Raw genomic sequence first — 24,997 nt, 5'->3', positions numbered from 1 at the left:
GTCATGGCACATCTGGGACTCGCACACACAGCAGATTCCATCCATTGCCCCGTGTTTCTCTTGGGGAATGTGAGTAACACTTCAGGAGAGATCTCAGTGCATTCAATCCCAGGGTGCCCACAATCCATCCTTGTTCAGGCTGTGCGTTGGCCTCTGGGCTTCCACCCTCTGGATTTGTATTGATGGAGGATAGAGGCTGCATTGCCTCTGGTTTTTCCATTCAGAACATGTGAACTAGAGCTTGGATCTCAGAAGCAGAGTGTGAAAACTCTGTCACACGCTCCCCTTGGGGCATCAACACTGGGAAATGGAGGTCGCATGCTCTCCTACCCAGCTCATTCCTGGTGTCTGCCGTGGACCAACCTCTCAAATCGTAGAAGGGACCTCAGAGGTCATCCAGTTCCAACCCCATGATGTGGACGCAGTTGCCAGCCACTAAATCACCAGATCAGGCTGCCCAGAGAAGAGTGCAAGGTCTTGAGACTTGATGTTCTCAAGATCTTCCCTTCTCTCCCACTGGAATAAGATGGATCTTTCTAAAGCCTCCTTTATCAAGTTCACTCTCATAATCATCATTCAGAAGTCATTATTGAATAATCTGTGGTTTCCCAACCATTTTCCAGGACCCATCCCTTTTTCTTTCAGTGGGGCTTTGATATGTCAGCAAATAAACCAGCACTAAGGGTAGGTTATTGGGCTGAATAGGCTGTATGGGCCCTAGGACCACAAAACATTGGTGAATATCAAAGTTGCCTGCCAGCACTGCATGCTTAAAACTTATTTTCTCTACAGCCATGTATACATTAACCCAGTGCTTTGCAAAATGTGAATCTGAGAGCATTCAGCAGTGTGAAGGCAATGTAACAGTCTGGCAGTTGGTCTCCCAATGGAAATCCCATGCTTGGATCCTGTTGACCCCGCTACATCAGGGAGCTGCAATCATGACCGGAGGTGATACCTCCATTTTCAGGTGCAACTGCTCTTTCAGCTATTTGCCTTCCAAAATCACTCGTTACTGCTATGTGTGAAAACCTTCGCCACTGTGCAAAATTACTGTGTATCAGATGGGAGCAGTTTCCTGGCCGTGGTTTTCAGTAGAATATTTCACAGCTGTCGGTTTGCTGGGAAACATCCATTTCTGCTCCAGTGTCTCCTGACCCACAGGAGTTATAGGCTTCAGCAGCCTCCTGATACTGAGCTTTGATCCTGCAATCTCCGACTTTTAGGTTCGAAGAGCACTAATTGAGCATCCCCTGAACCTGACACAGTGGGTGTTTTGGTCTGGATGTCCTTCACATGGCTGAATAATGTCATTTTCTCCGAGATGCTCCTTGCCTATGCCGTCTTCTTATCTCCAAACTTCCCAGCTCTGCAGTGCCTTGTTGACACTGAGATGCCAAGGAGTTTTCCTATTGCTGCGTCACTTTATTTTCCTTTTCCCTCACATACAGTGGAAATGTTAGAGGATTTTAGTTGCGATAGGTCTTCAAAGCTATAAGAGTGAGCTCCAGAAATACACTTTTTGGCTCCCTGGTTTTTGACTCCCAGCATGACTCCCACCATGGTGTTGTGCTTCTTCATTCACGTGAATCCCAATGGCTTGTCCTAGGAGGGAGTTTCAGTGATACAGCTTTTCACTGAGGAGCTCATCCAACCACCATCCTCATTCTTGAACTGGGCCAAGTGCCACCTGCAGTCTCTAAGGATATTTCAGACTCCATTGCATATGTGCCCTCTGGTCCTTTCTTGATGCTTCAGACTACCTTTTGATGTTCAGGCTATCTCCTGAACTGCGTGTATCTCCAAATGTGGCAGCAAAATGGCTCACTGTAGCACACTAATCGCACACTTCGCCTTTCGTGATCTCCCCGGGTCTTGCACAGGAATTGCCATAGCCAGTTAGATCACTGGCTCATCAAATCCTGCTTCCTGCCTCCGGCGATGGCCAAAACCTGAGGCTTCAGAGGTTACCTCCACAGCACTCCAAGCTAATGGCTCAGTTCTGGGTGCATGGCTGGAAAACTTCTTTCCTAGCTGCTGCAGAAGATCCACTTATGCTCTGAAGCATGAGATTTGATTACCTTTATTACAAGATCTTTCTATGCAGAGCTAGAAATGTTCATGGTCATGCAATTATCCAGGTGACTCAGTAACCTTTTTGTCAGTGAAGTCCATAAATTGGCCATAGACAGCCGTGGGACTTCTAATTTCCTATACCTCTGCTGAACTTTGTCTTCACCGATTGCCAAGTGATACTCAGGGCTTACATCTCACATAGCATGCTAGAATTGAAATATTAGTTATTTTTCCATTAGTAAGTAGAATCATAGAATCATTTGAGTTGCAAGAGACCCTTAAAGGCCATCTATCCCACTCCCTGCACTGAACAGGGAAACCCACAGCTCCATCAGTGCTCAGAGCTCGTCTGAGACCTTGCCTGCCTGCAGGGATGGAGCCCCACCACCTCTCTCAGTGCCTCACTACCATTATTAAGTCCTCAAAATCTAGATCTGTCTTCATTAAAAGTGTATTTGTGCTGTTCTTCAGGCTTTTCCAGTGCCCTGGATTGGAGGTGGATGTCCTCTATGATATACTCAATACATGCTGGATGAAGATCTCAGGTATGTCTGGGAAAAGAGCACAACTATTACTCATATACAAGAAGAAAGTTCTTCGCAAGAGCCAACAACACCTGAGACCTGAATATGGAAGATGAGGAGTGCACCCAGCTAATCTTTCAAGGAAAATGTATGGACAAGAAGAAATTCAATGATCCAGAGCATCATTTGGCCTGCAATTTCATTTCACAGTGAAAGTAGCAGAAGCAACAGGAGGAACCATTATTCAAGGGGAAGTTAAAAATGTTGGTTATAAGCACAATGTCTCACAAAGAAAAGCATTTAGCTTCTCTTCACACCCATGCTGCAGCGGCCTTGAGTGCAAGGAGCCGTAAAAGTGAGTAAAGCAAGAGCCCCTAGAGTGTATTGCTCAAGTGTAAGGAAGCTGGAATGAAATGCCAGCCATCTCCATCAGCCCCTCACTCAGCGCTGCTCAGAAGTGCCTGATGCTTTCTGACTGGGTAGTCAGGGCTGGAGTAATTACTCCATTGCAGATTTTTCACTTTTACAGCAGGAAGGAGGTTTCTTTTCTTTGCTGGAGTTACAGTTTTACCTCGTGTTTTATGAGCTGACGTGGACAACACAAGCCTTTGCTATACGGTCCTTCTGACCATATATTTGGCCCTTCAGGACCTCCTGTCCTGGTCATAACGCCTCATAGCCGCTGTTCTGCTTGACTGTACTTGAAGCTAAATTCCCTCGAGCTGCCATCAATAGCTAGAAATTAAACAGTTCTGGACACAGACAGTCATTCACAGTGCTAAAAAGCCAGTTTCAGCCACGGCCAGAAAGCAGTGACCCAGACCACTCTGGGAAGCTGAGAAGCTAGCATAAATCAGGAACCATTCCCCATAGAGCATCTGCAAGGACCGCCCTGTTTTGCAGGCTGAGAATTTAAAAGCATGCATGGGACCAGGAACGTGCTCCAAATGATCTCAGGGTTAGCAGCATGGCCGTGTTTTTTGGGTTTGCTTTGTTTTTAGCAGGCTGGATGTAGCCCTCCAAAAGGAGATCTGTCTCCAGTATACGGCCAGGAGGCCTGAAAGCCCCCTCCAAGCAGGACATGGAGGCTGAGCTGTGAACCCAATGGCAGCCAGTCCGAGTCATGCTCATCCGTCCTCCCATTTTTCTCCATCTCAAGCATCTACCTGAACCTTCTGTGTGCAAAGTCCTAAGACGTTTATGAAGACATCACATATCCTTGATTACCCAGACCTCCCCTTTTCTGGTCTTTGGTCTCATTTTTCACCTCCAATGCATCTGTAAATGCACCTCCAATGCATTAGTAAAGAGTTATGTTTCCCTTGCTCTCTTCTGCCTTGCTCTTATTTCCCACATCAGGTCTAAGTCTTAAGTCTAAAGTTCCAGATCCAGCTTAGCTTGTATTAATGTTCTAACTTTCTCTCCTTATTCTTGTATTTCACCACCCAGTGCTATTGCCTCCAGCCTTTCCCTTACTCTTGTTTCCCTACCTGCTGCCAAGTGATGGCCCCTGGAATCCCTTCCACTGTATCCTCCTGTGTTTGCTGGCCATCCTTGCCTTCTTAACCTCTTCTTTAGGTGACTGTGCTTTGTCCTCCAGCCTTACCTGCTCTTGCCCAGCCCTTGCAGTGCGATGAGTGATGGAAGCCGAGGGGCTGAGCCCCACCACTACTATTTGGTAGAGTGCAACCCCCTGGAACTCCCTGCAGAAGAGGGGGGAGCCTCACATCCTAGCTGAAAAGCAGAATACATTTCCTGCCAATAGCATCACCTTGCTATAACCCTCATTTTCACCTTTCTGTGCCGCTCATGGTTGCTTCCTTCCTACCAGGCCTCGCTCTCCCAAAGGCGATCACAGCCACCAGCCCCCATGATACTCTAAAACCCAACAATCCTAAGCTATTCCCTGTTCCTCCATTCCAACCCCTTCCCCCCTAGCACACACTCTCCTTTTCTAATCCTCAAGGAGCCACGGCTTAGGAGCCATAGCTTAGCATCACATGATGTGCACGTCCCGTTGTTCTGCACTAATAGCATAAGCCCTGCATGAATCTCCTTGATTTTAGAGCATGGATTGTTACTTGAATTCCTTGCTTTGTTTTCAGCGCTCTCGGTTCTGCACTGGATCTTTTCCATTATTAATTTGCTGGATAGTCAGAGCATGGTGAGATGTATCATTGTTTAGATCTTAGGGGCAGCATTTGGCTTCACTGTAGCTAAAAAAGCAGGGATGCACAAGAGGGGGAGTGGTCTATGTCATGCAAATGGGGACAATGTTTGGGAAACAGGTTAAAGTCATCAAGCTAACAAGTTTAGTAAAAAATCCCAACACTTACTGGCTTGGCCAGACATTCCTAGCATCTGTCAGCTTGATTCTGCCAAACTAACTGCTTTAAGGATTTGGGATGGGGGCACTCTCATTTTATTTGCATTTGATGCTGTTGAGAGGCTGGGCTGAAGATCTTGGCATGGTCTGAGATGGCAGGAGAGGTCAAGCAATGGAGATGTAGAGCTGCCAAACTTGTGGAGGTGTAAAATCTTGGAAGGAATGGATATTTTGTCAGATACGTTGTGTGATTTGTCAGATATTTCTTTGCCCAAGAATCTAAGCAAAAAAATTATGAAGTATACTCATGCACTGACAGGGCAAAACATTTGGGTGTTAGTTTACTAGATGAAGGCAATGTGGGATCCGAAAAAGATGCTTACATTGAGATATACTCTTCAACTCTTTGAAATAATAGATAACAGCAGGACAAGGGGAAATGGCTTTAAGTTGAAGGAAGAATATTTAGGTTGGTTATCACGGGGAAGTTCTTTGCTATGAGAGCGGTGAGGTGCTGGAACAGCTGCCCAGAGAGGCTGTGATGCCCCGTCCATCCCTGGAGGTGTTCAAGGCCAGCTTGGATGGGGCCCTGGGCAGCCTGGGCTGCTGTGAAATGTGCAGGTTGGTGGCCCTGCATGTGGTGGGGGGTTGGAGCTTCATGATCCTTGAGGTCCCTTCCAACCCAAACCATTCTATGATTCTATGACTCTATGATTCTATAATTCTATGATACTGTGATTCTATGATATGATATATAGAAGAGACAGGGAAAGATGGGAAAGGGATGTCTGGCCATATGGGCATGACACCTTGCAGGTCATCTCCCTTGTCCACGATGCAGCAAATCCTTCCCTCCTTCCTGCCCATGGAAAACAGATAAGCAGACTGGATGTACAAAATGGAGAGAAAACATGACACAATCCCTAAGAAACACATCAGCGTGGGGGCATGGCAGTGGTCCCAGCAGGGATCCATTCGTTCTGGGAGAGTTCATAAGGGGCTTTGCCCAAGACATATTTAAGCAGCTTATGGCCATTAGACAAATGTTTAATCTGCAGGAAAGTGGGCCGCCAGGAGGGCAGGTGCTCTGACGCATTTGAGGCCATGGAGCAGCTGGGACTTTGTAAGGCTTTTTGATGAGAGAGAGTGATGGAAAGGACCCAGGGGGCAACTTATCAGAGGAGTGTAGAACCAAGGTGACTGGTGTCACAGCTTCCATACCAGGGGCTGAGAGACCGTGCAGCAATTGCAGCCTGCTGGAAGATTTTGGTGGAAGAGTGAAGGGAGGCAGTGAGACCACCTAGCTGCAAGCATAGGGAGCCCCGTATCTTTTTCTAGTCGTATCCTATTTGCCCTAAAATAAAGCTCTGGATCAGTCTGTGGGAGGCAAGAGAAGAGCAAGAGCATCTTCAATCGCCCACATCAGTACTTCCAAAAAGAAGGCTGGGGCATCAACTCGGGATCGTGAGCTGCGTTTCCTGAGCAGGCTCCGTTATTTTGCAGTCATCCAAAAGATGGCAGCCTTCCCCAAATCTTCCTCCTCGCCAGCTGGCTGGACTCCGAGCTTTAGGTACGTGTCCTACCTTGACTCTGACACTGCAGCTGCCACAGCCCATGGGACACAGAGCCCAAAAGCTGCAGAGGGCTGTTAAATCCACGTCTCTGGCCCTGCTCTTGGTGTTTTGCTAGTCTTGGAATCTGCTTGTGAGGAATTATCACTCCTGCCTCCTCCTGGGAGAAGAGTTGGGGTTTGGCTCCTGGTTGTGTGTGATCCAAGTTCCTCTTAGCTTGCAGACCCAGCATCTAAGGTTGCTGCTGCAACATTTCATAGAATCATAGGACATCCACAGTTGGAAGGGACCCACATGGATCATGGAGGCAACCCCTGTCCCCATACAGCACCACCCAAACCCAAACCCTATGGCTCAGAGCAGCATCCCAATGCTCCCTGAGCTCTGGCACCTGAGGCCCTGGGAGCCCTGGGAGCCCTGTGCCATGCCCACCACCCTCTGATGATGAAGATAACATTTGCAGCCTATGGAAATCTACTGAATGACCCAAATAGAAAGTAAATACAAAATCTTCCGCCGAATTTCCCCAACTCCATTTCTGTGAGTTTACCAGTCTTAGAGAAACAAGGCAGCTCAGCTCTTGTGGCCTCTTTCCCATTCTACATCCCAAATCCTAGAATAGTTAGGTTGGAAAGGATCTCTGAAATCACCAAGTCCAACCATCCACCTACCACCCATATTTCCCACTGATGTCCCTCAGTGCCACATCCCCAAGGTTTTTTTAACACCTCCAGGAACATGAGTCCACCACCTCCCTGATCAGCCTGTGTCAGTGCTTTCAGACAAGAAGTTGTTCCTAATATCCAACCTGAACCAAATAACTTCTTGCAAGAGATTGTTCCTAAGTTCTCCCAGGCAAATAGATGCTATAGCCTCAGCAATGATCAACATGAAAGCCTGAGGAGCAAGCAGTGGCTGTGGTTGGCCTCACACATGGCCTGCTGGTGGTCAGGACGTGATGAAGGCTGCTGGGATGCTTTGCACCAACACTGGCCAAGCTGGAAATTGCTTGCAAATTGCCTTTGTAAGCATCTTTGGGTATTTCTGACTTCATGCATCTCAGACAAGGAGGAAGAGCATTGCTAACACCTGCACCCAAGTTAGATCTACAATAGGCTTTGTTGATCCAGGATGTCTCCATGGTTGCTAAAAGATTATCATTGTCTGCTGTACATTTTGGCATGCTGGAAGCAAGCACCAGCAAGCTGGGTGCATGCAGCAGGCCTGATTCCCACTCCCAGCATCCTGAGCGATGTTCCTCCCTTCCTCAAAGTGATCACCACTGCCACAGGAATGCAGACTAAGAAGAAATGAAGGCAAAAAAGAAATGATGATATGCTAGCATTGTTACTGCCTTGGCCAAGGATGAGCAGCTGGCAAGAAAGTTCCCCACACTGTCTTCTTGGGAAGAGTTTCCTTCTGATTCAGCAGGAATGCCATGAGCTGTTTCCTCCTTCATGCAAAGAGGGACACCCTAATCTGGAGAACGCAGGGGCTAATGACACAAGACTGCTGATGAGAGAAAGTGAAGTCCATTCAGGGACAACACTTCATTGAGGTGGCAGTGTGTAGATACAGGAGGTGAAGCACCGTTTTCACACTTCCCCATCCCTGACTGGGTTCAGTCTGCTGTCTGAGATGTGGCAGATTGTATCTCTCTTCTCTTGCTCAATTCCCCAGCACAGCACAGGGCATTTCACAATGTGGTAGCAGCTATTCCATACCCTCATTCCAGTCCTGTTCTTGTACCATTTAATGGGTGAGAGCTTTGCTCATCTGTACAGAGAGTACAGGATCAAGGCTCTACTGCAGTCCAGAACAAAGGCTTTAACAGGAATTTGCTGCTGTACTGGAACAGCAGTTTGTTCAGTAGTTAATAGCCCTTCATAAGACTCTTGTTATCTCTATCGACAAACAGTGGAGGAAGAATGGGAGGAAGCATCATGGGATACAGATCTTTTGCAGAGTTGGTTTCCAATGTATTGGCCATGCAAAGGTGTGAGAGTTGGAGCTACAAAATCTCAGAAGCCCATAAACTTTCTTATATATTGAAGACATTTTCTGAAGAAATTGGAAAGGTCTTTGGGAACAGAAACTGTCACCTTCATAGGATCGTGTCTCAGCTGTTGATTCAGATTGTCTAGGCCAGAAGAAGAGAAACTTATGTAGCAGTCTTTGGTCCTACAAGCCAAAGATGGCTTATGGGCCACCTACAAGCCTGGACACCAGAGCTTTCAGCACAACCTCACATGAACAGACTGCTGAGGAGCTCAAGTATGACTCCTGTCGTGATGGGGCTGATATGGGAAAATGCAGTTCCTGTGTTTGACCATATCTCCACTTACAAACATGGATTTATCTGATAGGACTTACCCCATCTATCCTGATGCCCTGCACACGAGTTTTTGGAAGACAATAAACAGCATAACATGCTTCAGAGTAAGAGCTGCTCTTTTTAATGAGAGGACCAATCTTCATTGCCACGAAACGGGAAGGAATTACTGCAAACATCACCGTTTCCCTCTTTGTCCCATCACCAAAAGTCTCTGCTCTACTTCTTTTTCCTGTGTGTCAGGCAGCAATAAGGGCTCCTACAGTCTTCAGTATGCTCCTCCTTCTCTCTTTTAGTGCACATCCTGGAACAACACCTACCGCAGCACTTTTTTGACTGGCTTTTTCCTGTAGAAAAGAAAGGAAGAGGGTTAAGTCTGCATCTGTTGTCTTATCGTGGTCTCTTGGAACAGAAACTCCACCTCCGCACAGAAAACAATCTCCATAAACATCCACCTCCAAATTGATATTTAGGAATGGACCCTGGTCAAGAAAATCTCTACAGAATATCCCTACCCACGCCTGCTTTCCTGGAAAAGTCTGGGGGTTTGGGGTGTTTTTTTTTGCCTTTATTCCTCTGTGGTTTATTCATTTATATTTATATTGTCGCCTTACCTGGGGTGGCCATCAGGGCCATTAGAAAAACAACAAACACAACGTAGATGATCTTCATGACTGGACAGCCACCAGGACCACAGCAGGACTGGGATGCAGCCTTGCAGGGAGAGCCTGAATCCGTTTCTAGAAATAAGGCTGGAAATGCTGATATTTATACACATTCCTTGACAGAAAGGATAGTGTTAAGGAGGAGCGTGACTCTGCTGTTGTCCAAGGACATATTGTTTGCTACACAGTGGGATATTATGTCACTCCAACCCAGTGGCCATCTGACAATGAGGCACCCACTCTGCACCCATTTGTCAGTGGTTCTGTGAGGTGGGGCTGTGCAGACTCCTTCAGAGCAGTGCTGGCACAGTCAGCCCCTGGCTGTGGGGCCGTGGCTTGGCTGTGATGGAGAGTGTCAGAATGACAAGGATGAGTGCCCTTCTGGAGGAGGACTGGTAGTCCATGGGCCAGTGCCACCATATGCATTCTCAACAGTATGTCAGGACATAAATCCTCTACTTGGATGCAGAGTAGCGTGGCAGTGGATAAGAAAGGTGTTATAAAGCTGAAATAACTTTCCTGCAGAAGATCTTTGTGTATCTCTAATTTAGCTAACACTCCAACCACTCCCACTTCTTTACTGTCAGTGCTTGGCTCTCATATACTGAGTCCCTGCCCACGGCACAGAGTTGCAACTGCATGATCTGTACGTTTCCTTCCAACCCAAGCCACTCTATGATTCTATCTGAAAGCAAGATCACTAGTTGAAGCTAATCAGCTGTGGCTTAATTCACTTGCCTGAATGCAGATAGCCAGCACCATTCCCCAGGTGTCTCCTACTCATCAATATGTCCAAGGGATATGGAAGCCACACTCTGCAGATAAATTAATCAGCAAGTCAGTCCTAGTTTCTTATTCTCCTAAACCCTCTGAATGTTGGGTTTTAAACATAAGTGAGTAGAATATAGCAAAGAAATAAGTGCAGAGATGATCAAAAGCATTGCTTCTATTGCTTACTTAGAATCTCTATCACTATAAAGTGAAAAGAAATCCTAGCATTTACATCTACATCAGCTTGTGATTTACATGTCACTTCATAGGATGGCTTGGGTTGGAAGGGACCTTAAAGCCCATCCAGCCCCAACCCCTGCCGTGGGCTGGGTGCCTCCAGCTCAGGCTGCCCAGGGCCCATCCATGGCACCTCCAGGGATGGGGCACCCACAGCTCTGGGCAGCAGTGCCAGGGCATCACCGCCCTCTGAGCAAAGGATTTCTTCCTAACATCTCACCTAAATCTCTCCTCTTTCAGTTTAAATCTATCCCCCCCTTCTCCTATTACTAATAGTAATAGCAGTGTAAATTGTCAGTCCTCCTCCTGCTTATAAGCTCCCTTCTTTCTTCTTGCAGAGAAGCAAAGAAATAGCAGCCACAGCACCTCCACCCTGAGGAGCAACTGAACCCGAGCAGTGGCTGTAAGCTGTGCTCCCTGGCAGGGACTGAACCTTTCAAACCGAACAATGCTGGCACTGCCTTGTACCATTCCCTCCAGCACTGCCTGGGAGCAGGTTGGGTTTATCTGCCCTGGGGAGCAGGACTTACAGGAGCATTTGCTATTCATTCAGAGTAGGATTGATTTTGAAATGAGTACACTTGAATCTTGATGCTCTGGGTGTCTACAGTCCTTTGACAGATGACAGACATCTGTTCAACGCAGTCTGTGGAACTGGGAGAGTCATTCATCTCATAGACCAGAAGATTTTCATTTAGGGAGAGTTAAACCACACACACTGAGGTCTCTCCAAACCATTGGCTGACCATTCCCAGTGGCTGTGGCTGTCATCATTTGGGTTGAGTTTGGAATACCCTTCTAACGCTCTGCGTGGAATCACAGGGACACAAGCAACCACAGCACACACACAGGAATCTTTTTGTTCTCTTTATTGAGCAGAGGGGATGACACGCGGCTCAGAGCATGGAGAAGCTGCTCCCAAAGCCACCGCAGCGCCTCCTCTCCCCCAGGGGCTCCTCCTCAGCCCCTATTTCCACTTCTGGCTGGCAGGCAGGCAGCAGTGCACCTTGCAGTCGGAGGAGCGGGCCCAGACCTCTGCCTTGGAGCACTTGCTGGAGCAGTAGCCGATCTTCGGGCAGTACTTCAGGACCTGCCCATAGCCTGCGAGGGGAAGCACAGGGTGTTTGGGGCTCAAGGTGCTGCCTCCAGTCCCACCTCCAGGCACAGGCGCTGCTCAGAGGGATGACTGCCCAAGCAGAGAAGTTGGAAGGAAACTTGAAGAACACAGGCTTAAGAAACGAACTGCAGCTCCCTCTCCCTGCCGCTGGTGACTACAGGGCCAGCTGATGGTGCAGATGTGGATGAGGAGTGAAATCTGAATGGGGCTCCTAAGGCCTCGGGGAATCTTAGCCCAAAGTCACCTTTTGCCTTCTGTAGAAGGACCAAAGTCACAGAAAGAATCATTAACAACTACAGCTGTGCCACATCAGTAAATCAGATACGCCCAGGACTGCTCCTTGATACAGAAATCAATTTGAATGAGTATTCTCTGGTACCATGAACCTCTCGTAGCTCCCAACAGGTTTATCCACATTTGTACACTTACTGAGAAATGGTCTGTCCTGGGCTCACTCCCAGACTGAATACAGAAGTTATTCTCACTCAAATCTGCCTGAGCTAGTCCTTATTTCACAGCCCTATTGCTGATGTACCTGACCCGGTGATAGCAATCACCTCCCATGGTGATATGTATATTTTTGAGAGTTTAAATCACTTCAAATGAACAAATCTCAGTTTGTATCAGCTCATCTTGCCCCATTTGCCCTCTTACCTGGGGTGGCCAGGGAGATCAGCAGGAAGACGGAGAAGATGAGGTAGAGGAACCTCATGGCTGGAGGTGAGCTGGGGTCTGAGCGAGGCTGAAGAGAGAGGAGCTGCAGAGGTCTCAACAGGAAGAGGTGGTATGGAGTGAAGCTGTGGCTGCCAGTATTTATAGAGCGTTCCCCTGCCGAGCGGAGGATGCTAGGGAGGCATGGGAATCCATCCAAGATTGTGCTGTTTGTGGCCGGGCGCACAGCTGTGGAACGAGCACCAGAACTTCCCGCATGCATCCAGGTGTGCTGGCAGCCTCCTCCTTCCCCGGGTCCAGTTGCTCAATATCAGGGCACCATTTCAACACGCTGCCTCCGAAGAGAGCATGAGGAAATAGGGACTGTCAGCAGCAGGACTGGGGGGATCGACGCGTCACAGAATCGTAGAATCACAGAATGGCCTGGGTTGAAAAGGACCATGATCCTAGGTTTCAACCCCCTGCTATTGCAGGGTCGCCCAGGCTGCCCAGAGCCACATCCAGCCTGGCCTTGAATGCCTCCAGGGATGGGTCAGAGGGACCTGATGGACATCTGTGGGAAGAATGAGATTGATATCACAGGGCTTGGGCCTTTCTCAGCCTCTGGCAGAGATGCAGCAGAGCTGAGCCACGGCCACGATGTGCTGATAACTCTCCCTATTGTTTGGACGCATCTCCATGAGAGGCTGGCTGCAGTGAGAGAGGACTTGCTGTGAGCAACCTTGGCTTGGGAAGGACCTGGGGCCTGTGTGTCCATCCCCAGTGTCACAGGAACCAACACAGCTCTACTTTAGCAAACCTCCTATTCCATGTGACCCCTTCTGCTGCTCCTCACCCCACTGATGAGCATTGGGGCTAACTCCTTTACCCAGCGCATGGGTGAGCTTGCTATTTGCAGACATTTTATTCATTATCCCTGCCCCACAAACCAACCAGTTCTCCAGTATTTTATGACTCAAAAGCTGGGTAGGATGTAATGGTAAAGCATGCATTTATTAGGAAATTACCTCAAAAAAGCCCTCTTTCACACCGAGCATATGAAACAATTAAAGAACTCACAAAGTTAAATGCATACTCAAAAGTTAGATACCAATCCTTCTTGAAGAAGTCCCCAGATTTCATGTTACTGCAGGCTGGAGAGTTTTATTGATTGAAAACAAACGTCCCTGCCCTCTTTCCCATGCACTTGTCATAGAACTGTAGAGTTGAGGAATTGTGTGAGTTGGAAGAGACCCTTTAAGGCCATCTCTCCCACTCCCTGCACTGAACAGGGATACCCACAGCTCCATGAGTGCTCAGAGCCCTGTCCAGCCTGGCCTTCACCTTTCTATTGGCTTCAGTCTTCTCTTACAGGCCCTATCTACTCAACCTCCTGCCATTTTCTCAACAACCTTCAGCTCTTATCCTGCTGAAATGAACTATGGCACGTGGACTGGCTGGATGCCTTTTACAAACCCAGCTCCTGTTGTTTATCCATGTGGGACAGTTGGTTCTGTCCTCCCAGCACGATGACATTGCTCCTTTGTTTTGTTTCTGCCTATGACCCATTGGAATCTGATATATATATATTTTTTGTAGGTTCCTTGTTTTGCATTCTCCAGCTAATTGCTCTTGTTTGAACAGAGAAGGTAGCTTTCCCTGTATTTGTTTTATTATTTCTTAGGCACAAAAAGATCCATGGGATTGCTAATTCTGTCCTTCAATGCTTTGAAGTCCCTTTCAACTTCTTATCTATGAATATATTCAATAGATTCTACAGATGACCACAACAATCCTTAGGCAGTATAGTGCTGGACTCACAACAGATTTCTGACCAGATACAGTGTGTGATTCCATTTTCTTAGCTTCATTTAGATACCTGCTTATCTCATTTAATCAGCCTTTTGGGAGACATTCAGACAAAACCATCTAAACATCTCTCAGGCTATTGCTGTGGAGCACTAGGTTGGGAAAGACCCCCGAGGAACCTCCTTGCCAGAGCAGGGATGAATGCAACCTGAAAACAATTCTCCGTGATGGATGTGATCATAGCATCACAGAATCATTACAGCTGGAAAAGGTGCAACCCCAGCCCACCCCCACCGTGCCCACTGACCACATCCCTCAGTGCCACAGCCCCACATCGAACCCCACCAGGGACGGTGACCCCACCACCTCCCCGGGCAGCTGTGCCAATGCATCACCGCTCTGTAGGAGAAGAAATGTTTCCTAATATCCACAGATCAGATGCCCCAGCCTTACAGAGCAGGGCGCTGGGTGCCCACGGGTGCATCTGGAGGAGGGGCATCACACCCACATGTCCAGGCTGGGGCTGGGAGGTGAAGCCCACTGGAGCATGGCCCCAGGCGCCAGGCACCTTTGGCAGTGGGTGCAGCAGGTCGGGGTGACATTGCACACACCAGAAAGCAAACACTGCCTCTTTGGAGATGGCTTTGGTGGCGTTCCTCCTCCTGCCATGCCGCTCATATCAGGAATCCCTCTATAAAACCCAGGGTCTCCAGAGCTGCCCACTGTAGCCGTGCCAGACCTGCTTTGCTCTGAGTGTGCTGAGATCTCCGCTCTCCTCCAGACATGAAGCTGCTCTGCGTGCTCTTTGCTGTGCTCCTTCTCTTTTCCTTGGCCACCCCAGGTAAGCCAGCAACACCGTCCCCAGGCTCTGAGGGTGCGGGTGGGTGCACAGCCTCTAGCAGAACCACCCCCAAATGCTTCCCTTGGGTCCCTGAGTTTTAGTGGCACGTAGTCACGAGGGATGTAGTGGAAGCACCTCCTGATCTTCTCCTTTCCGTGCTATAGCCTCAGCCCTTCCTTTCCTTTCCTTTCCCTTCCATCCTCTGACCACAGCACCCTGTGCCTCCTCTCTTTCCCCTCCAGCAGTTGGGCAGAAGGTGATGGTGCTGGCACTGCAGCTCACCTCCTTTCTACCCTCTGCTCCCTTCTGCTTCAGACCAGCGTAGAGCTGAGTGCCCAGTGTCCAGGAGGGTCAACGGGGAAAGAAAGCACTCATCCTACCCTACATGAGCACAGTGTTATGAGCCAGCAAGGAGATGATAACTCCTGACTTTTGGGCTCTGCTCTCCTGCATGTTATCTCCTGTCTCCATCTCTCCCACCACAGGCTATGGGCAGCACAAGGGCACCTGCAAAGGGTACTGCGCCTCCGCATGCAACAAAAAGGATGAGTGGACGTTCCACCAGTCCTGCAAGAAGATGTACTGCTGCCTTCCCCCTCCCAAAAAGGGAAAATGATGGCCAGCAGATCCAGCAGTGGAGCAGGAGAGGCTCTGGCAGAGGAGCTCCCAGCGCTGTGTTCGTTGAGTGACAGATGGTGTTTTTTTGCTTTGAAATAAATACGAGTTGATGTGATTTCTGTGTGCTGTGTGGTTCATGCACCTCTGGGTAGGTGCACCAGGAGGGGCTCTGCAGCATCCCTGCATAACACACCTCAGGTAGCTAAGGTGGGACTGCAAAATGACACACTGGGTGGGAAGAAGTTTTGGGAGCCCTGCTTTGAAGCAGAGCGTGGAGTAGTTGAATGGATTGCCTGCTATTACATTTTCCTCCATCACAATTTAGTTAGAGAAGACACAACAGCTCCCAGGGCCCCTTCAGTCCCACTCAGCCCTTGGCCCAAGGATCTTGGTCCCACCAAAGAGGCAGAGGCTGGGGTGAACAGCCGTCTCTGCACCCCCAAAATCCCACTGCTGGGCTGCCTCTAGAGCATCCTCACCCAGTGCAGGCACCAAGGTTTCACATCCTGCAGCTGCCTCTGGCACAGGACAAAGCAGGGGACTCATCAATGCAATCCATGACCAAGTGCCCACGGGCCACAGCTGCATGTCCATATCCATCACCAGAGGCCAAGTATCCTGTGGCCCCTCGGGGATCACCAATAACAGGAGAAAAGCTGCACAGCTCTTCAGTGCCCCCATCCCCACCCCTCTATCTCACAATAAACCTGCTGCATGTTCTGCATCCAGAGGGGCCTAAGGAGCAGTATCAGAGGGTGAGATGCTTTGTGCCAAAAAGGATCAACTCCTGATTGCCCCGTGGGACAGACAACAGTGCTGTCCAATCCTCCAGAAAGTAGAACAAGTTATCAGCAATGGGGCCCCTCATACACAGCAAAAGGCTCCAGCACTGGTGCACGGTGTGCCGTTGTGAGCTGCTCCCATCCTGCTCACCTGGCAGCCAGTAAGGAGCAGTGGTTTGCCGAGCTTCCCTTGGCCCCAGACAACAGGTTCTGAAAACAAAGGGAAAAGCCCGAAAGAACCGTGTGCTGACATTGAGGTGACACAGCCATACAGGGCTGAAATGACCAAACACGCAAGAGGAAACCCCAAACCACAACAGCAATGAACCCTTCTCTGTTTCTTTGCCATTATTCCCCGAGAAAAATATAATAACATGAAGAAAGCAAAAAGCCCTGTGAAAGTGAATGAGCTGCAAAATGGGTTTTTGAAGAAGTGTCTCTAGCTCTGCTGCATCTCCAGCCTTCAAAATGCACTCTGCAGCCAAAGAAAGTTTCTGATACCAATAGCTGATTCCAAATTTCCACTGTTAGGAGAAGGAGAGCTCTCCACATTATTACTGCCCTGCAGATGTTACTGATGTGTCCTCAGGAGAAAAAAGCAAGGAGCAGAGACCAAGGGACACTGGATGGTAATTGCAACATTTTGGCCACCAAAGTGCTGTCTCTGTGGTCTTCCCAAAAGGGCAACAAAATGCCCCTCTGCAAATAGCTTCCAGGAGGCTCTCAATGGATCCCTCTGAGGGCAAGCCAAGAGCTGATGGGAACAAAAGATCAACCAGTCTCTTGAAAGGAAGGCCATTAATAAACATCTGAAATAGTAACCCACGTTAGCATCACACATTGTACAGCGTCGTCTTGATGGTGCATTACCTGTTGTGTGCTTTGGGTGTGATGGTGTGCAGTGGGAGACCTGACTCGTTCTTGCTGGGGTTGGGATCTGACACAGAGATTTCAGAAACTGTGCTCAGACCATGACTGGGAGTCCATTACGCCCAGAGGTGAATTAGTGTTGGCATGGATGAAAGGCATGGCAGCCCAAATCGACACTGTGACTGCAATGCAATTGTGGGACCACGGATGTTGAAGTAGGAAAACCCCATTAAAATATCATAGAATAGAACCACAGAATTACCAAGTTTGGGACAGACCTCCAAGATCATCCATTCCAACCATCCACCTACCACCAGTATTTCCCCACCAAACCACGTCCCTCAATACAACATCTGCACAATTCTTGAGCACCTCCAGGGATGACGATCCATCACTGCCCTGTGCAGCCATTCCAACACCTGTCCATTCCTTCAGAGGGGGTTGCAAAGGCCCACAATGCTCATCCAGTTCCAACCCCCTGCTGTGTGCAGGTCACCAACCAGCAGCTCAGGCTGCCCAGAGCCACATCCAGCCTGGCCTTGAATGCCTGCAGGGATGGGGCATCCACAGCCTCCTTGGGCATCACACATAGGTCAGAGAAAGTTTCAACAGATGGTGTAGTGCACAGATCATCCACCTATTGGCCAGGATAAAGGAGGAAAAGGTCTTGCTCATGCAGAATAAAGAATGTCTGGGGCTTAGAGAATTTACCATAGATAAGGCTGCATCACTGCAAAGATACTGTGCTAACAAGTTAAATGGTACTCAGAAAGTCCAGTGTGACCCCTGCCAAAAACTAGCATGTTGCTAAACCTCATGAGGCAGCATTTTTACCAGACACAACCTGATATTTAAGGGGTTCAGAGCAAGCAATCTCACCAACCTTTCGTTTTCGTTGTTTCCCAGGAAAGTCCCAAATTGTGAAGCATAGGCGTGCTCAAAGAGTGTAATAAGGAAGTGTTCATTGAATTCAAAAGAGCAAGGAAATTGATGAAGGATTTGCCATACACAGTCCAAAAAGAGAAGAAATACTGGGGCCTCCAATTTCTGCTTGCTATTTGAGTAGGCTGATTGGGCGCAGCGCTGCTGAAAAGGGTGACCAGCCTATAAAGAAAAATCAGAGCATCACAAAGAGCAACAGAATGCGAGTACCACAGAATCATAGAATGGCTTGGGCTGAATAGGCTCATAATGCTCATCCAGTTCCAACCCCCTGAGTGTGCAGGTCACCAACCAGCAGCCCAGGCTGCCCACAGCCACATCCAGCCTGGCCTTGAATGCCTGCAGGGATGGGGCATCCACAGCCTCCTTGGGCAACCTGTTCCAGTGATATGTCCTCTTTGTTTAAAATTTCAGCCATTATTAGATGAATATTTATGCCTTAGAAAGTCAGCACTGATAAATTACTGCTGCACAGTCTTTCTGTGTTTGCAGGGAGGAAAGAGCAGTTATGGGCTCAAGCCACACGGAAAGGCCACTATTTCTGTGCTTAATTGTGATAAGAGAGCTAGATAAAAAAGGGGGGGAGGTTGAAAAGAGGACAAAAGGGACAGCTAAAGGAGTTAAACCTTTGCAAATAGATTATTTGCAAGCACTGCGGGAACAATTTAAGGCCACTGTGTTGGAGATTCAGAGAGAATGTATGACACCTATTAAAATAAAAACCCTGAGAAAGAGCAGAAAGAAAAGGTCACAGTAAAACAGTGGGATGAGGAAGGTTGTTAAAAGGAAGAAGTTGAAACTGTGTCCAAATGCAGAAAACAGAAAAGGTAATAAATTGTGCCTGACAAAAGCAAAGAAGGCTCCCCAAATAAGCATTTTATTTCAAACATGTCAGAGCAGGAAGCTTAGTGAAGAGACGAAGGGCAGGATATGGCCAGAAAAAGAAAAGCCACTCCATGGATATTAAATGAGAAATTATAGAGGCATAGGATGGTCTGAGTTAGAAGGGACCCTTGAAGGCCATCTGTCCCATTCCCTGCACTGAGCAGGGACACCCACAGCTCCATCAGCGCTCACAGCCCATCCAGCCTGACCTTGGCTGTCTGCAGGGATGGGGCACCACCGCCTCTCTGTCAACCTGTGCCGGTGCCTCATCGCCCTTATGGAAAATAACTTCTTCCTTATACCCAGGCTGGCTCATAAACCTGCTGATGAACCCCAGCAGAGATGGATGAGAAGTGATGCACATCAAACTCATTTTTAATGGCAGCTGATCTCCACGTGCAAGAAGAAGGAAGTGTCTGAGGCACTGAGACTTCTATGTGCCACTAAAGAGAGAAACGGGAGATCTGGGAGCCTTCAATCTCCTCCTTGTTGGGAGGTGAGAACTGGAAGAAGCCCTGAGGGGTCATTGCTTTGCTATGAGTACAGACTGCACTCAGCCTGACAGCTCCATGTCCCCGTGCTTTGGACTGAGATGCAATCCGTTCTTCTCCTGCTGCTCCCAGGGAGGAAAACTCCATGCATTCAGCCCTTTTGTTATCAATTGTGTGCAAAACCACCGCTGAGAAAGGATGCTAACAAGAAAGGATGCTAACGGGTCTTTGGGGTGTGCTCAGGGAACCACACTAATACTCTGCCTGGGGTCAACAACAAGCAACCACAGCACACACACAGGAATCTTTTTGTTCTCTTTCTCTTTATTGAGCAGAGGGGATGACACGCGGCTCAGGGCATGGAGAAGCTGCTCCCAAAGCCACCGCAGCGCCTCCTCTCCCCCAGGGGCTCCTCCTCAGCCCCTATTTCCACTTCTGGCTGGCAGGCAGGCAGCAGTGCACCTTGCAGTCGGAGGAGCGGGCCCAGACCTCTGCCTTGGAGCACTTGCTGGAGCAGTAGCCGATCTTCGGGCAGTACTTCAGGACCTGCCCATAGCCTGCGAGGGGAAGCACAGGGTGTTTGGGGCTCAAGGTGCTGCCTGCGTGTCCCACTGTCCTGTGCCCTAAGGAAAATGGAGCCCCAGCAGCCCCAACCCTCATCCCTCCGCTCTCCCGTTGCCCTCTGGATTCTCTCCTAATGCAGTGCCCTCTTACCTGGGGCGGCCAGGGAGACCAGCAGGAGGACAGCGAAGACGAGGCAGAGGAACCTCATGGCTGGAGGCGAGCTGGGGTGTGAGCGAGGCTGGAGAGAGCTGGAGGAGAGGAGCTGGGTGCTGCTGAGGGCAGCGCTGGCATCCTGCTACTTATAGGGAGTGTGAGCAGAGAGGAGGGCTGTGGGGAGGGCCTGCTGCTCACCACACCTCTCTTGGCTCCCCAATGGCAATGCAATGGCACTGAGCCTGCCTGAGCTGAGGGAGCATTTGGACAGTGCTCTCAAACAAAGGGTTTGCACTGTGAGAGGCCCTGCGTGGAGCTGGGAGTTGGATCTGATGATCCTGCCGAGTCCCTTCCCACCTGCGATAATCTGTAGTTCTTCCTTCCTTCTCTCCTCTCCTCTGCTGCCTTTTCTCCAGCTCTTGTTTCTCCATGGGATGGAGCACCTCAACATCCCCCAGCACTGCTTCCCTTTATCTCTTTGCAGACTCATCTGGACTCAACCTTTCTAATCCTTGTACCTTAACTCAGGGAAGGAAATTATAGCTGCTCCTTTTGCATCCAGAAGAGGTGGATCCACACAAACACTGTGGCTCTGCATGCTGAGCCAACGTTAGCCATGAGCAGTGGTGTTCATTGCCATTCAAATATGAATAAGGGGTTCTCCTAATTCAAGAATTTATAGGAACTTATACATTCCATATCTGTAAGGTAAACAATTGCTTCACAAGAAAAAATAAAGAGGATGCTCTCAGTTTAATTCAAAGAAATAGCATTATTCATTTAAGAAACTTACAAATGTCCAATTGCAGAAATGAGCAGTTATTTCCCTACAGTGCTTGTGGGAAACTGGAATAGGACAGAGAGAGGCAAAGGGGAGAAGCAAAAGGATGAACAAGAGAGCTGGGATGGCATGGGCATGTGGTGACAGACAGTTGGGATTAAAACAGAAGAAAAGTGGGCAAAGGAGAAAGAGAGGAGAGAATGAGGTTTTTCTCCAGTTTATTCTTCAGAAAAGTTCACATACATGATTTATGGCTTTTGGAGTCCTTACTGCACTCCAGTACAGCTTGCCTAGACCAGAGCACTGTGAGGGTGGTAGTCTGGAATCGTCAGCTTCCAGCTCTCCCTGCTCCATCTCGCTTCCCAGCTGCAGTGTTACCCAGCTGTGCGTGGAGAAACACCAGAGAAAAGCAAAGCAGTGAAGAAAATGTTCGTGCCAGGGGACCAGATGAGATCTCGGCACGCCAGGAACACACAGAACAATCCTCACCAGAAACAGAGACAGAGACGTTAACTGGAGGTGTATTCCTGACATGAGTGGCATGGCAGGAGGAGGAACGCCACCAAAGCCATCTCCAAAGAGGCAGTGTTTGCTTTCTGGTGTGTGCAATGTCACCCCGACCTGCTGCACCCACTGCCAAAGGTGCCTGGCGCCTGGGGCCATGCTCCAGTGGGCTTCACCTCCCAGCCCCAGCCTGGACATGTGGGTGTGATGCCCCTCCTCCAGATGCACCCGTGGGCACCCAGCGCCCTGCTCCCTGCAGTGGGCTCTCTCCATACATTTGACCTGAGGACTATTTGGGTATTTTTTCTCAATTTTTGCCCTCAGTATCAATCGTGACTTTGTCTTAAAGGAAATGAAAACAAAACGGACCGTGACCATCAGTTACTACATGTCTAGTTACCATGGCAATGGTAGAAGGACATCTCAGAAGGCTGTTCTGAGTCCCGATCTAACCAGGGTCTTCATTATCAAATTGCATAATGGAATAAAGACAGTGCTTACTGAATTTGCAGACAGCAGGATGAAGAACGCTGGCAATCAGCACCGTTTGCAGAAGATTGATGGAGAAGTTGGAACAGGCAGTAACTGACAGTGCAGCAGTTCTGCAGGAGAGGTGTGGAGCTGCAGTGGGCAGCAAGGACACAACTAACAGTACACCATCCAGTCACGGAGATGGAAAAGCAGGATTATAGCTGGGCAAGCACTTATGGAATCACAGAATCATGGAATGGTTTGTGTTGCTTTCTGAACACCCAAATTCTTCTCCCACAACGAGCCATGGCAATGAGTTGCACCACCCTGGTGTGTTCAGTGTGAGAAAAGACTTTCTTTGTTCAGTGCATCATCCTTTCGTATGTTGTCTTCTGCTTCTTTTGTTATGAGAAATGAAAAATCAACACTCTTTTTCTGTTGCAACACTCAGAGTTTTGCAACGTTGTCACCGTGTCCAGGATCCTGGGAGAAGACTCGGTGTTCCTCCCCAGTAGTGAGAGAGCACCACAAAACAGCATTGAACACGATGACAGTTAAATTTACAACAGAATCACAGAATCAAAGAATGGTTGGGTTGGAAGGGACCTCAAGGATCATGAAGCTCCAACCCCCCACCACATGCAGGGCCACCAACCTCCACATTTCACAGCAGCCCAGGCTGCCCAGGGCCCCATCCAACCTGGCCTTGAACACCTCCAGGGATGGACGGGGCATCACAGCCTCTCTGGGCAGCTGTTCCAGCACCTCACCACTCTCTCTGTAAACAACTTCCCCCTGACATCCAACCTCAATCTTCCCTCACTCAACTTATAACCATTTCCCCTTGTCCTGCTGTTATCTACCCTTGCAAAGAGTTGATTCCCCTCTTGTTTGTAGGCTCCCTTTAGGTACTGAAGGCTGCCATGAGGTCACCCTGCAGCCTTCTTTTCTCCAGGCTGAACAAGCCCAGCTCCCTCAGCCTGTCTTCACTGGGGAGGTGCTGCAGCCCCCTGATCATCTTTGTGGCTCCTCTGCACCCTCTCCAACAGCTCCCTGCCTTTCTTGTACTGGGGGCTCCAGACCTGGACACAGCACTCGAGATGGGGCCTCACAAGAGCAGAGTAGAGGGGGACAATCACCTCCCTGTCCCTGCTGGCCACCCCTCTGCTGATGGAGCCCAGGACACCATTGGCTTTCCAGCTGCAATGCACACTGCTGGCTCATGTTAAGCTTTTCATCCATCAGGACCCCCAGGTCCTTCTCCACAGGGCTGCTCTCAAGGACCGCTCCTTCCAGTCTGTACGGATGCCTGGGATTCCTCCAGCCCAAGTGCCAAACTCTGCACTTTGCTGTGTTGGACCTCATCAGGTTCACCCAGGCCCACCTTTCAAGTCTGTTGAATTCCCTCTGCATGGCATCCCTTCCTTCCACCACGTCAACTGCACCACTCAGCCTGGTGCTGTCAGCAAACTTTCTGAGGATGCACTTGTTTCTGCCATCGCTGTCATTGATAAAGATGTTACAGAGCACTGGTTCCAAGACAGACCCAAGGACTTTGTTCTTGTGCTTCCTGAGATGGTGAGGAAGGGGACACAGATCCCAGGTTTGCCCCAAACCAAGGCTGCTCACACCAGGTTCCCTCTCATGTCCGGATCCATGGGTCTAGACCGCAATGACAGAGTTATTGCTGCATCATAGCCACTGCTCAGTCCTATTGCATGGATTTACATCTCTGCCAAATATTGAGAAACACCTGAATCCCTGTGATAGTGATCTTGATTTCCATCAGGTTCCTCTGCCCCAGCAGATCCATTCTACCCATTCTCTGGCCTTTTATCAAAGTCAATGGTTTTCTTTTGAATTTGGTATTGATAGCAGGGCTGTGGGGGCAGTGCTACCAGCAGACCCAAACGTTGGGTGGAGGAACCAGCAGACGTGCAGTGCAGTGAGCCAAGAGAGGTGTGGTGAGCAGCAGGCCCTCCCCACAGCCCTCCTCTCTGCTCACACTCCCTATAAGTAGCAGGATGCCAGCGCTGCCCTCAGCAGCACCCAGCTCCTCTCCTCCAGCTCTCTCCAGCCTCGCTCACACCCCAGCTCGCCTCCAGCCATGAGGTTCCTCTGCCTCGTCTTCGCTGTCCTCCTGCTGGTCTCCCTGGCCGCCCCAGGTAAGAGGGCACTGCATTAGGAGAGAATCCAGAGGGCAACGGGAGAGCGGAGGGATGAGGGTTGGGGCTGCTGGGGCTCCATTTTCCTTATGGCACAGGACAGTGGGACTGGAGGCAGCATCTTGAGCCCAAAACACCCTGTGCTTCCCCTCGCAGGCTATGGGCAGGTCCTGAAGTACTGCCCGAAGATCGGCTACTGCTCCAGCAAGTGCTCCAAGGCAGAGGTCTGGGCCCGCTCCTCCGACTGCAAGGTGCACTGCTGCCTGCCTGCCAGCCAGAAGTGGAAATAGGGGCTGAGGAGGAGCCCCTGGGGGAGAGGAGGCGCTGCGGTGGCTTTGGGAGCAGCTTCTCCATGCTCTGAGCCACGTGTCATCCCCTCTGCTCAATAAAGAGAAAGAGAACAAAAAGATTCCTGTGTGTGTGCTGTGGTTGCTTGCGTCCCCGTGATTCCATACAGAGCATTAGGGGGGTTCCAGGTAGAAAACTGATACATTGCCTTGGAAGGGATGCCATGCAGAGGGACCTCAGCAGGCTGGAAAGGTGGGCCTGGGTGAACCTGATGAGGTTCAACACAGCAAAGTGCAGAGTTTGGCACTTGGGCTGGAGGAATCCCAGGCATCCGTACAGACTGGAAGGAGCGGGGCTTGAGAGCAGCCCTGTGGGGAAGGACCTGGGGGTCCTGATGGATGAAAAGCTGAACATGAGCCAGCAGTGTGCTCTTGCTGCTCGGAAAGCCAATGGTGTCCTGGGCTCCATCAGCAGAGGGGTGGCCAGCAGGGACAGGGAGGTGATTGTCCCTCTCTACTCTGCTCTTGTGAGGCTCCATCTGGAGCACTGTGTCCAGGTCTGGA

The 24,997-nt window shown here is 49.5% G+C and overlaps 1 protein-coding gene across 3 annotated transcripts in view; it reads right to left on the bottom strand.

Annotated features, from left to right (window-relative positions):
* The window catches only part of XKR6 (XK related 6), a 433,654-nt gene that overhangs the window by 163,942 nt on the left and 244,715 nt on the right, over positions 1–24,997 (bottom strand). The window contains exon 1 of one of the 3 annotated variants that reach the window (XR_008208848.1): positions 10,636–11,031. The exons of the other annotated variants lie outside the window; for them this stretch is intronic. The gene's annotated coding sequence lies outside the window, so the exon portion shown is untranslated. Of the gene's footprint in view, positions 1–10,635; positions 11,032–24,997 lie in introns of those variants that run through there. 3 annotated transcript variants of the gene reach the window in all.

Source organism: Tympanuchus pallidicinctus, unplaced genomic scaffold (genome assembly GCF_026119805.1).
Source record: "Tympanuchus pallidicinctus isolate F22 unplaced genomic scaffold, pur_lepc_1.0 scaffold1, whole genome shotgun sequence".
NCBI classification, from domain to species: domain Eukaryota; kingdom Metazoa; phylum Chordata; class Aves; order Galliformes; family Phasianidae; genus Tympanuchus; species Tympanuchus pallidicinctus.
The sequence above is the reverse complement of the archived record's forward strand: the minus strand, read 5'-3'. Positions and strand labels throughout refer to the sequence as shown.